Here is a 14,166-nt window from a genome sequence, read left to right on the forward strand (position 1 = left end):
TTCTTAAAGCATTTAAAATGTAAGTGATGGGGGGGGGGGGGGTACTCCTACTAGGAGTCAAATCAAGTAGATATCTTTCAACATTACAGTGTTTTTTTTTTTAATGCCAAAGTCCCTCCTTTTTATTACTATACTTCCACACTGCAGCTCAATGGGGGGAAAACAAAGAATTATATGCTAAAGACTACAATGTGGAAGATATCCAGTTGAATAAATCAGACTTTTGAGGCCTCATATATGCATTTTTGCACAAAAGATTTTTCCCCCATCACTAACACTGAAAGAACATTTGAAGAACCTTAAAATAGCTGTTGAAGCATGAAAAATAACTATTTTGACTAATCATTTGTCAAGCATAACTGCAATTAATGTTATTCCAGCATCATATTGTTGGGTTTTATTCTGTTAGTCAGAAAAAAACAGACATGTGACATCACCTTGTGGTGTTAGATTTTGATCAACCAAATATGTCAAAACTTATAATGTAAAGAACAATGCTGGAAGAGGAGTGTCGGACTGTGGCCAATTTCAGGGTCATACATCATACAATACATGACAGATAATTTTGCTAGCAATGTGTTGCTGGTGTTTTTACCCTTATTAGACCTTTTTCCTACTCAATGCCACTTTGGAAGCAGGTAAAATTGTGCTACAAATCCCTTCTTCTAATAAAACAATTGGGAAAATAATCAACAGATAATATGCCTCAGTGTTGGTCTCCCAAATGATTCTCAACATGTTGAGAGCACTATATGCACAGCCACACATCTGATGTACTGAAGGTCCCCATGTTACCTGATGGGGGCACTATTGGATCATTGCTTGGTTTAGCTGGATCTAATCCATTACCTTTTATACTGTCAGCGGGGTGAAGAGGAAGTAGAACATGACAGGGAGGAGGAGTTCAACAAAATCACTTCTCTTAAGGTTTAATCACTGAAAGGTTAGTGATGGAACTGTTGTCATTTTATTTCAATTAAAACCAAGGGAAAAGAGTGCCATTATTGAAACCCCTTTTAGCCTTTCTTGACTCAAACTAGCTGACTAAGGCACCCGGAAATTAGATCTTGCTTCCATGTCGTCATCCACTTTCTTGGATCTGTCTTCATTGATGATTAAATAGTAGTGATACTTTGGCACAGGCTATATTTCATAATATTGTTAAAAGCTGGCTCTTTGTTCCTGAGGGACATATTAACCAGATTATACCAACAGGGCTGCATTGATCCTGTATTGAAAATCTGCAGACACAAATGCACATGTGACATACACACAGACACACACATACACACATAGTCCTCGACCTGGATACCAGTCTTGTCAATGTAAAGATGAGAAATCCTGTTTCCACTGCACACAACAGCTTTCTTTACAATCTTAAGTGCTGCTGCATGGTCTATTCACATGTGCACCCAGCTTCACTGGATGAATCACACACAATCCTCAGGGAGTAAAGAAGCTGCCTCCAAGTGCTATCAAGTGTTACCAGAACTTTAGTGTGCTGCAATATATCCCCCCTGACCTAGTTGCAGTTAGATCAACTTTTTGCAACTTTTTCCATGCCAATCAATAAATATAAATGTGTGAAAACCAGGCATACTGAAATAAACAGAGAACGTTATTTAGAATAACTTCCTTTCAAATCCCAATGGCAGAAAAAAAAGAAAAGTTCTTAGATGAAAAGGTCAATAGTTATATCTTCAGGCTGTTTGTGGCTGTCAGTGTCTTGACAGTAGAACATCTGCATCTCATTTCTATTCAAGTCCCACGCACACGCCCTCCACAATGCCATGTGAATCAGTATGTGGATGTAATTAGTGTTTGCAAACAATATTTTTTGAGTGGCATTCAGGGAATGCAAGGACAAAAGAGATGTCAGTTAAGTCTGAGGTTATGTTGTTGAGAGACTCCATAGATGTATTCCAACTGACAGATATTCTTGTAAATAAATGTGATTTCTCAGTTCTCGGTTTCTTCATCAGACCCAGATATGATTAAATAATTTATTTTCTGCAATACACCGCTGTTAGTTCTGTGAATGTGGAGGCAACAGCATAGAGTCATCTGCATATAGAATTAATTTCGGGTCTTATTGACAGTGAAGCCAGGTGTTCATGGTAGTCATTACTCTAAAAACAAAACAAAAAAACTGCATTCTGTGGCCAAAAGATTTTAAGAAAGTGGTTAGAATAAACAAAGTTTTCAGGCTAAGAAACCAAAACATTGAGCTTAATGATGTTAGAATGCATAGAGCTTAGAAGAACTGTAGAGTGGGGTGATAATACTAATGTCACTAAGATTCTCCTTTCACATCTCACAGTCATTTATTCACTGTAATTCTTAAATTATTGATAAGAGTAGATTTAATGTTTTTTTGTTTTGATTTTTATAGTTGAAACAGTATTTGTTTTTTTTTATTTGTTTTTTTCACTTATTTTTTTTATTGATTTTGAAACAGTATTTGTGTTGAATAAATTTTAATGCTTTTCATCTGTTGAATTCTTTGACCCTGCAGTTAGGTACGGAAACTTCAGCATGCAGTTTGCAGCAATGAGGCTTTACACAAGTAAGTCATTATATGTCAACAATGTTATATATATTTCACATTATGTTTTTTAATTGCATACTTTAGTTTAACCTAGCAATATCATCAATTGCTGAGAGGCAAAAGTAAACACAGCAAGGAACTATTTGAACAAGGTACTGAGCCTAACTAACACCCCTGACATCTGACTGCTGTTGGAGGACCATGCTGCAATTTTGAAAAGCTCTATTGATCATGGCATTATGGATGAATCCAAGTCAAACCTAATATCAATACAAATAAGTTAAAGGTCAACTCTTAAGTCTATCTATGAGCAAGTCACCTGCTCTTTGAGTAGCATACTCTGATGCACATCTCATTCTATAAGAGATGTTTTATGTATTTATAGATTAACATAACATTGTATCCAGAATCCATAAATTAGTAGGCCCTTTTTTATTTTCATTGCACATTAAAATGGACTTTGTCATAAGTGGTATGTGTTTCCACTCAATTTCATGATCAAGCAGCTCAGCCCAGATTAAGAAAAGTGTTTTTTTAATATCAAACATTGACAGGCCGTTCCTTTTTTCCTGTCAATTACCCTTTTAGGTCTGGCCATTTCCCTTGCTCCCCCTTTGTATCTTTCTGAAATACAGAGAGAGAGAAACCTGATCAAAGGCTCCACCTTAACTACTGACAGGCTCTGTTTGTTGTGCTCTCAAGATGTTTGGAAGATACATTTCGACTATTATGCTAGCATCAAGTCATCTAGAAACAGATAATAAGTAGAAAAAGAAGAAAAGTATATACAATTATATGCATATAAGACAATCTAAGAAAGATGAGAAATAAAAGAAAAACATATACAAACAAACACATTATGTCATTATGTTATTCTATTCTTGTGGATCCTCTATGTTATACACTGCATGGAACATTATTCTGACATATCTGCTAATACACAATCATGACTGATATGAATATGAATATAGTATTACTGGTAACATCTAGTCCAGTAAAATAATGAATGCATCTACAACATCTGTCATACTTCACTTATTATTTGGTCTTTCTTACCTCTGTGCCTCATAAGAATATACCTGGCACACAAATGATGTATAGTACTTGTCACATAACATGTATCTCCTTATTTCGCATTATCAAAGTATATAATCTTATACAGAGACGCAACACTCAGATGGAGAGATTATCATTATCTCTGATTCACTCCATGTCCTTCAGTCAATCAGTAATGCCTACGGGGGTCTACTCCTCAGAGGACATATCAACACATTGTGCAGTAGCCCTTGCACACTTCTAATAGAAGTAAACGGGCAGTTTTCCCTATTACTGGGTAGTTTGGGTTAGTTTAGTATAGACCATTGATGTGTGTGTTTGTGCAGGAGATGAGTTTTTAGGACACCAGAGCTTCACTAATGTTTCATTCACATTGCGGATATTAAATGGGTTTTCTACCTTATTTGTTTCTGAAGTTAAAGCATATCACTTTGCAAGCTGAAATCCATATCCTCTTGAGACATCCTTTCTTCTCTAGCTAAAACAGGCCGGATGGATTCTGTACTCTGTATTCTACCTGGTAAAATAGCTCCATTCAGCCTTTCTCAGGTATAAAGGTCACTAATGATCTGTAGACACTACTATTCAGGGGCTTCACACACAACCTATTTTGCTCTGAATAATGGGCCCTATTTTTTTCAGCAGGCGTAAGAAACATACTTTGCCTCTAAATATTGTTAAAGCAGAATGGAGCAGACCTTATACCTTGTATTTACAGCTCATTACTTCCATATTTGATATTTCTTCTGCTGAACTTGGTGGTGGACAGTGTTCATTTTTCATCTATCACTGGGGGAAAATGAATGTCATGGGCGTCAACAAATATTGCATGAGCGGAAAAAAAACTGAGACATGACCTTCATCAACAAGGAACAAGCTAATCATGCTTGTTAATGGATATTACTCAAGAATGTTCTGGGGCTGTTACCCTTGAAAATCTTGCACAGATCTGGTAGAATTTCATTTTCAAATATAAATATATATGTTCTTGTTTGTTTTTTTAAAATCTGCAGTTGTTGAACCAGATTATTAATCAATAAACATAATATCCTTCTTATTGTAATATGCACAATAAATCAACCACAGAGGCTGCAATTACATTATTAATCCAGTTAGTTTTACCCTGCATAAATATTATGACCATCAGCCTAATCATGACTTTTTACCATCAGCCATGACATTATTTACATATGCACATTGGAACATTTTCTTCAGTGTCATGACTTTTGCATGCTGTAATAAAATTAAACTGAAATTTTTCCACTTGGAGGCAGCAGAACAAGCTGTACATGCAACATTGTCATATTATCACATTACCTTATAAAGTTGCTATGGTGTTAGAGAAACTGAGCTATTCCATTATACACTATAGACACTTGTGTTTTTTGTTTTTTTCTTTTGTTTTTTTCTTGATTCAAATCAGACGCATCAGTAAATATTTATTCATTCCAGCTCCTTGTCTTCTTTGAGTCTTTAGAAGCCCTTTCCCCCCAGCTGCATTTGATGTGGATATGACAAATATGCATGACTTCAGCTACTGATAACACATCACATGCAGGTACTCGTATGCAATATCTTGTGTGTGGAAACACAATTCGCATCTCACCAACAATTCCACAACAGTCCCTGATACCTGACAAAACAAATAAACAGCAGGGGGAATTCAGTTTGTATGAATACATTTTCAAATATATTGATCTTGTATTCACACAGAAGGAAAAATGTTTTTTCTTGAAGTGGGGATCTAAAAATAAACTTAGAGTTAGAAAGTGCACCTAAGGCAAGATTAAATGATGATGAATACCATCTTTGGTGCATTTAGTTTGAAATAAGCAGCATTACAGATTCTAAAATACAATGGCTTCCATCAGTATAGTAAATTTGCATTGGTGATCAAATGACTAGTAATAAGGTTTACTGAGCAGCATATTAATATTGTAAGTATTTATAAATATAACATAGTTTAAATATGTCAAGTAAAGTGTGACCTTGAAGGATTGAAGGAAATAGTAAGCATGTTGATAACCCAGAAGGACAACAATAAAAATAACATTTCCAAATTCCAAATATACCTTATTCATGACACATTTGCACAGATGTGAGGTTAAAAATGTAATCGCAATTGCAAATGAGATATGTTTGCATTTTAATGAACAACCTTTTAACAACCTCCACAAATAAATGTCTTCAGTTTAGTACAAGTCATTCATTTAAAAACTAGTTCATATTATGGAGAACATATGGATATAATTCAATTCACTCCTATTTCAACAATATCTTTTTATTGATCATATGTGTAAATGAATCTCAAAATTAACATTCTACCCGATAGTCTCAGTGATATGACTTACTTTTGACAAGAGGCTCAACAAATAAAGGAAGATGCAATCAACACGTTATTCCAATGCACTTCTTTATCTGACCTTATCTACCATAAGTAATTGGTGCCAAAGGAAAAGGTATTTTGTAATTTTTAGTTTTGTGTTTGTCTTTTTGTGATGTTGGCTCTTTACAGTTTTCTTGTGCAGGCCTCCATAAACAATCCTTCACCTTTCCCATGACCTTTTGGGATCTATAGGGATGGATTTAACAGCACAGATACAGAAATCCGTGTGTGTGTGTTCTCTTTCAATCAAATCTCTGCCGTTTTCAACAGTAATAAAATATACAGCATAAGGACCTTTATCATCAGCAGCACTGCCCTTTCATACTGAATGTGTCTATTTGTATGTGTGTATTACTCTTTACTCTTTTTTTGGAACACTGCATTTCCAGTGGCATTAAACTAAAATTAAACTTTTCCAAACCAGAAGTGAGAAAAACACACACCCTATAACCACAGAAAGGTGACAGCATTACAAGTGCAAGGGTGCTGAATACTTTATTTAAATCAGTCAACATTCTGACATATCTATCAACTGATATTAAATGGCATATTGAAATTAATTAAATTACTCAGTATTCATGATTACAACGATGACGTCATCAGACCAGCTAAAAATAGACACTTGATATCAATCGACTTATCTCAGTGACAAGCCGGCCATAAATGAGGTACTATAGGGAGTTGTCTATTTATGCAGTAACAAGCTACAACTGAGCTCTGGAGCAGACTTCCACTGACACCCCACTTGTCAAAGTCCACTTGTCGTCATAGAAACTGACACAAAAGAGATGTTTCTGGTTAGACATGCTGAGAGTCAGCAGTAGGAACAAATTATATAAAAAACTGAACATATGCTGGGTTCTTTGGACATGAGACTGTGTATATGAATTTATATTGGCATAATAAAAGCTGCTCTTATCACTTTTTTAACATTAATAATGAATCAAGTTACTATGTGTACAGTATATGGAGGGGTGAATATCAAACAACATTGCAGCTCCCCTCATATTTATGTTCTTTTTAGCATAAAACTGGCAAAGTTAGCAACAAGCAGGGGAATACAATTATGTCATTTAAAATGGAATTTACACTGACATTGTTGTACAGTGCAGCGATATGTGTTCCCAAAAAAACTGGATTTATACACTAAAGGGATGAAATAATTATTGCAATCATCTTAATTAGGATATTTTAGAGTTGAGTTCTTCTGGGCCTATGTTGGTGTTGTACACATAAACAGCAAAACAGTACACCCAGATTTGTTGACTGCATCTATCCAGCCTCATCTAAATGCAAGGTCTCGGATGAAATTAAATGCATCACAGTGTGAAATAGAAGCAGTTTTTTTCGACAATATTTCAGTTTGACAACTGGGTTGAATATAGCTCGCAGTGTTGGGATACTGGAGGAGAGTGACAGGTGAATTGACTGCTGGATGATTAATTTTTCCTGGCAAATATCCACACTTCCTCAAGTGTCACTGGAAAAGACTTTTTTTATGACAGCAGTGGATGACTTTTAATTGCTTAATTTTCATTTCCGCCTAGCTCACTAGAAGACAACAGATTAAAAGATCTATAAATGCTCATCAAACCTCTGACTGTGGATGACAAGAGACCAGCTTTTGATGTCTAGAGAATAGGAGGGGGAAATGTCATTAGGAACGTCTCCAATCCAATGCAATTGTGTTGTTTTGTAACAGTTTTCCAACTCTAAGGGAAATTAGTAAATGTATGGGTTACTATGGATGTTATACCTGCTGTGGATACAATTTAGCATGTTAAATACCTGTAAATGATGGAAGTCAGATGACAAACAGTTTGACATCAGTCTTTTGAAAACTAGGATTAGATGGATAGGTGCATGAAAAGGTGATCAAACAGATGACTCTAATCTCTTTTAAAATCCACATTTCCTCCCATGTCACTCCCTGTTTAAAGCTGCTATGAAGGCTAGAGGCTTTTTCTGAACACCAAGACCTCAAACTGGTTGTCAAGTCTATCACCATAACCCAAGCAGCTGTGCCCCTTTAATCATGAGGAGGCTTTAATTACAGACCGTGTTCATTAACACATTCTGCCTCACATGCTAGCTAGTCAGCTGTGTACAGTATTTTAGGATATGTCGAACTGTGTGTGAATGTGTGTGTGTGTGTGTGTGTGTGTGTGTGTGTGAGAGAGAGGGAGACAGAGAGAGAGAGAGAGAGAGAGAGAGAGAGAGAGAGAGAGAGAGAGAGAGAGAATGTTCTGTCACACTCTCTTAATTATTGTGATCCACGGGGCATAGGCAGGTATGCTGCAATCCTACCAGTCACTGAAGAAAGAAGAAACACACACACATACAGTAGCTGTAATAGTTCCCCTCTTATGCCTTTGAATGTTTTTCCACTTCACTTTTATATCCTTTTGTAAATTTAGAGCTATACTGTACATTTATGCACTTTCTCAACTTATGTAAAGGGTGTAAAGGGTGCCCATGTTTGAAAGGTGCGTAACCACATTAACATGCACTGAAGTGTTTGTCTAGTTAATGTGTCTGAACTTGGACTGACAAAGTAGTTATTTCTTCCGTTTAATATTTCTTGTCTGAGCAATGTCCTCCTACAGAAGGCTGATGAGAGTGACGGCGGGCACAAAGAGTTGTGGGCCCTATACAACTAAACTATGCCAAGCTTGCTTGCTAATTTATATCATTCAAGTGTATTGTCCATGCGGAGGACATCTGGACAATGAAGCTCAGGGGCTTAGCAAGATTATTACACCAAGTTTTTGCTCTGCTGAGGTTTTGAATCTGGTCAATGCACCATTTTGGAGGTCATTTTTCACATGAGTTCTTATGAAGACAGATGTTCAATGGTATTTTCTACAGCACTACTCTTGTTGCAGCTGATAATTTAGAATGTAAAAATGATTTGCTGTGGAAGCACTGGTCCAAAACTGTCAAATTAACACTGCAAGAAGTGCTTTGAGTTTGATGGTGGGAAACAAGCCATAAAAGTGTGTTGCCTTAGTCCCCACAAATCTCTTTCATCTTTCCTTTCACTTATGATATGGAACATAGCAACATTTTAATGCCTTATTTCTGGGAAATGTGAAAAGTTTGAATAGAGCTTAATGGCAGGCAACTTATTTTCTTGTCTGTGAGACTTGGCTTGTAGCCTGGTGCTCAAATCTGATCATCCAATTGTAATGTCTATGAAAATGCTACACCCTTTAAAGCTGGTTCAAATGTATAATGTGAGAGAGGTTATTATTACCTTAATTTACTGCCCCCCTCAGCTGTAGGCTTACATTAGACTTATGTTTGTCAGGTGGGCAGAAACACAGGTCCATAAAAATCTTCATGCTGCCACATTCGACGTATCAGCTTTTTAAGGTGGTATCAATGTGTATCAGTGTTGTGTTTAAGCTATGGTTACACTTCATTCAAGTGGCAAAAAAAAATCAATTAATATAGGTTTAAGTATAACAAAAAGGAATTGTATTAAAATGAAAAAATGTGGACATAAAGAATGTATTATGGTAATAAACCCACAATTTTTGTGACTTTTAAAATGTTAAAATACGCCTCATGCATTATAGCAGATTTGATATTTTAGTCAACCTGCAGAGCAGATTAAATGTGGAAAATGTTGCTAATGGAAGAGTGTGTTGATTTACATTTCCCTTCTGTCTACTCTAATGGTTTTGATGTTTAAACTGATTTACAATTCAAAAATGGTTATGATGTAACTCGCTGAAAGAACATTGCTTGGCTTCAGACAAGTAATCATTGGACATGTGGGGATTTTTAAAACACAGATTCACAGAGAAAAACTGAGAAACTTTAATTTTCTTCTGGATAATTCTAGCAAAAACAGTACTATTTATGACAATAAACGGTGCAGATAGCAACTCACTTTAATATACCTGTATCTGTATACCGGTGTATTTAGGTAAGCTGCTAACTGTAACCTGTTAATTGTATTGTCCAGTCTATAAGCAGAGTAAAAAGGCAGATATTTACTGTAATTAGCTACTAAATGAAATGCACCTGTACATGTTGCTGTCCTGCACTGTCAACTGAGGCAGTGTTTTTTACAAAGAGCCTGCACAAACAATAAAACAGTTTTATGAAACAATAATGGAGAGTGCTTACCTATTTTTACACTGGATTTCTTTCTTGACTTTTTAGTTCTACTTTTTTGTGTGCAGAGTCTTACATGAGTGACAAGTAGATATACTCATGGGCATGTGAGAGGTAGGCTACTTGAGAGTAGTTTTTCCTTTCTTTCCAGAGGGCACTAGCTGGATATTATGAGGAGTTTGAACAGGAGTTTGAAAATTGTAAGGCCACTAGATATCAAAGACTCTGATTGTTCACTCAGCTTTTGACACTTCCAAAAAAGGCTCATGAGGCTCATTTTTGGTGGTAAATTAGTCGCAAGTCGTATTTTTAAATTGCCTCACATACTTTAGCTCTGTAATGGAAAAGAAGCCTTTTGTGCATTTTGACAGTCTTTTTTGTTTTTGGCTTTTCTTTAAAATGTGATTATTGTTTATGGGATTCTCATGATGTTTTGTCCATCTGCCACTATACCTCCCTCAAGAGACCTTCAGTTCTGTTCATTGTCTTAGATATAAACACCTGGCATTTGATTTCCTACACCTGTTTGACACGTGTGTTTCTTACCCTTCAAGATGGTCATGTAACAATAACATGAAATACTATAAATAAATGTTGTCAAGGTAACTAGCAATGCCTCAACAGAAAGGGTCCAACCATCTAACAACCATCTCTGTCAGGGAGGAAAAGCAGGCATTCACAGGAAATTTGCCAAAGCCACCCTGAAGAATGAGTGGAGATAATAAGTTGAAGATCATACTTTTTTATTAAATACTGTAGATGCAGTGGACACACAGAAATAGTACCATTCTACCAGAGGGATTCATACACACACATACACATACACACACACACACACACACACATACACACACAAACCCATTTGGTTTGGGGTCATTGCATTGCCATTGCTGCAAGAATTTTGGAAGCCGCACACGCACACATTGTTGTTGCAGTCACTGCCTTAAGCCTTTTCACCCAGAAGCAGAAACAAGAAATATGATGTTAAAATCATTGCCTACCATGCCTACTGGAGGTCATGGAGTGCTGAAGCCAACAGAACCCCATCATTTGCAAAGAGCACAGAAGCAATCCTGAGTCCCCGGACAATCTCCACGCCCTGACAGCTCTGTTTCTTTCTTTCCAAGAGTTTTCTGACCACAAAAGTACAAAGTTGATCATTGATCTTTGGCCCAAGGTGTCATGTTACCAGGAACACTAGGAACAAAGGTGTTTGTTATGGCCAATCCATAGCTAACACAGAAGTCCAATAATTATGTGCCAATTAATTTCAGAACAGGCAGGCTGTTCCTCCCAGTCATCCCCCTACAGGTTTCTCTGTCACTGGCCATATAACCATTGAAGTCTCCCAGCAGAATTATGGCTGTACCCCCACCCCAGTGCCCCACCTAGAGACTCCAAGAAGACTGGTTACTCCTGGCACAAACAGCAGTCTTCCTCCTGGAAACACGTAGTTACAAAGAGACAACCCTCTCGTTCCGCAAGGAGATCTCCAACAGTCTTGTGTTCAGCCAGACTCCAGTAGGGTGCCCCGGTGTCCCTCTTCTAGGCAAGGTTCCCACAAACCTAAGAATCTGTTTCAATGAGGTGTAATCATTCTTGGTTATTTGGTAACACAGCTCCCAGGTTCAAAGGGACACTCAAACTCTAGAATATATATAGTTGAGTCATTATAGACTTTAGTGCATATGCAACCAAACACAGGCAGATATAGCTATGTCTATGTGTGTCTTCACTGCATAAGCACACTCTCACTGTAAGCACACATACTTGCTGATAGCAGAAAATCTAATATTGCAAAAAAGTGCAAATTAAAAACACCTCTGCTCTAGTACCATTAAAAATAGGCATTTTAGCAATACCACAACCACCACCACCACGGGAGTTGCTCCTTGTGGGGCTCATTTTCAGCCAACAAGGTGGATGCACTTGCATTTCCTGGCAGGCTGTGACCAAAGGGGGTTACATAAGTGAAAATTAGAAAAGGAGAGGGACAGGGAAAATGATGAAATTGAGAGAGAGTGAAAGAAAAATTGAAAGGTGAGAAAAGTTCCAAGACAGAAAGATAGAAACAGAAGCTTTGGTGATGGAGGAAGAGAGTGACAGAGGCACAGCATTACAAAATATTGGTTTAGTTGGAAAATAAAGGGCGGCAGCAGCTGATTGCCTCACCCTTTCTGTAATGTAATGCAGCAAAAAGAAGATGGTGGGAGTGAAAGAGAAATATGTCCCATGACCACACTCTGACTGTTCTCATTCTGTCATGGCAACACACACACACACACACACACACACACACACACACACACACACGGTGGAGCAGGTACACAAGGCTGTCACATCACCTTCTCCCCATTTCAAAGAGTGATAAAAAATGAAATGCTCACATTCACCAGCTGATTCAACTTCTGTTTCACACACCTGCTATTTATTGTTCATTTTCATTAATATTCCAAGTTTGTGTTTTATGATTCATATCAATACTAAGGTTTGCCACAAGCTAGTGTAATCAAAATTCCAGGTGGACTGAAATGAAGGAAAAAAATCCCCCCTAATTAGTTGTTAAGGGTAAATTAGGGAATAAAAAAAGGTAGATCAGGGTTGAGGCAGAATATGTCACACTTTGTGACTGTGAATGGAGGTCCTTTTCCCTCTGATGCCATGGTGAAGCTGTGAATAATTGAAGTCATTTTCAAAGAGGAGAAGTGTGAAAATTATGGCAGCAGCAAAAAACGAAGCTCTTTTTATTCTTTCTTCCCCCTGCTCTGAATTTAAATATTCACACCTTGCATATCGTTCCCATAGTAGACATAGTCATTTAGATATTACATGCTCTTCTCTTCTCTCATTCAGAGATCTGCAATTGATATAACAAAACAAGACACTTAATTGGTTTGACACCATTAGGAAACCAATTTTTTGTTGTTTGTTTTTACCATAGATTTACAGTGTTAACAAGGCTCTTGGCTCCTGCTGAACAACCTCAATGCAAGATATTCTGTCACACTAAGGAACAGTAATGGATGAAAGATAAATGCAGAGGAAGAATAAGGAAGTAAAAGAGTAACCAAGTCACAACTCAAGTCAAAGCAGAGTAGTGAGAGAATATAAGGAGTTTGTGTGTGTGGTCTTTGTGAGGACTAATCTGAGTTGACCTTGAGAGTGAGAATATCCTTGTAAAGAACAGCTTTTTTAGGATTAAGGTTAACATTTGCAGTTTGAATTTCTGACGTTTGCATTTAAACTACACTTAAAGCCATATAGTTGTGGTGGAGAATGTATTACAAAAATGAGAGTCCACCCAAGTTAGAGGTACATGTGTATGTGCTTAGCAGCAATAGGCAGAGATGGTTCTGTGCTCAGAGCAGTAGGGTCTGGCTTTTGCCCCATTGATTTAAAAGGGGTAGAGGCTGAATTGAAAAGGTCAGGAGCAGCTCTGTGTATGTGGGTATGTGTGTGCATGAATGTATATAGCTGTTTTATTTTTGTTCATATTGTAAATACACCTTGGGCTAGTTTAGAGGCTGTTTTTGCACTGTGTGGGGAACATAACTAAAATGACTGGTAACCTAGCAACCTCTTGATTAATCAAACAAAATGAAAATAAGTACAATAACCATGCATCCTTTCACTCATGTCATTAGTGTGCATATTTGTAATTCTTTTTTTTGTGTTTTGGTCATGTTTGCCTTTGTTTGTAAGTAGATGGCATAGAGGCCGACAGGAAACAGGAAGAAAGACAGGGGAATGACATGCAGCAAAGGTCCCTCGCCTTGTCAAACAAGCAACGCTGCGATTATGCAGCTTGTGCAGTAACCACTCAGCTAACAAAGCATTTTGGGTATTTGTAATTTTATACTCATAATGATAGACTAAAGCAATTATGTATCAAAAATAATAGGTTAAAATTAATTTAATCTATACTCAGAGACAATGAAGGCGAACCCCCCACCCCCAAAAAAACAATTGAGTAAATTCTCAGTAAGACACACTAACAGATCAAGATGAAATACGTCTGTGAGTATTCACAGATAATGAAGGGTTAAAATGA

This window comes from Scomber japonicus, chromosome 10 (assembly GCF_027409825.1).
Source record: "Scomber japonicus isolate fScoJap1 chromosome 10, fScoJap1.pri, whole genome shotgun sequence".
NCBI classification, from domain to species: Eukaryota; Metazoa; Chordata; class Actinopteri; order Scombriformes; family Scombridae; genus Scomber; species Scomber japonicus.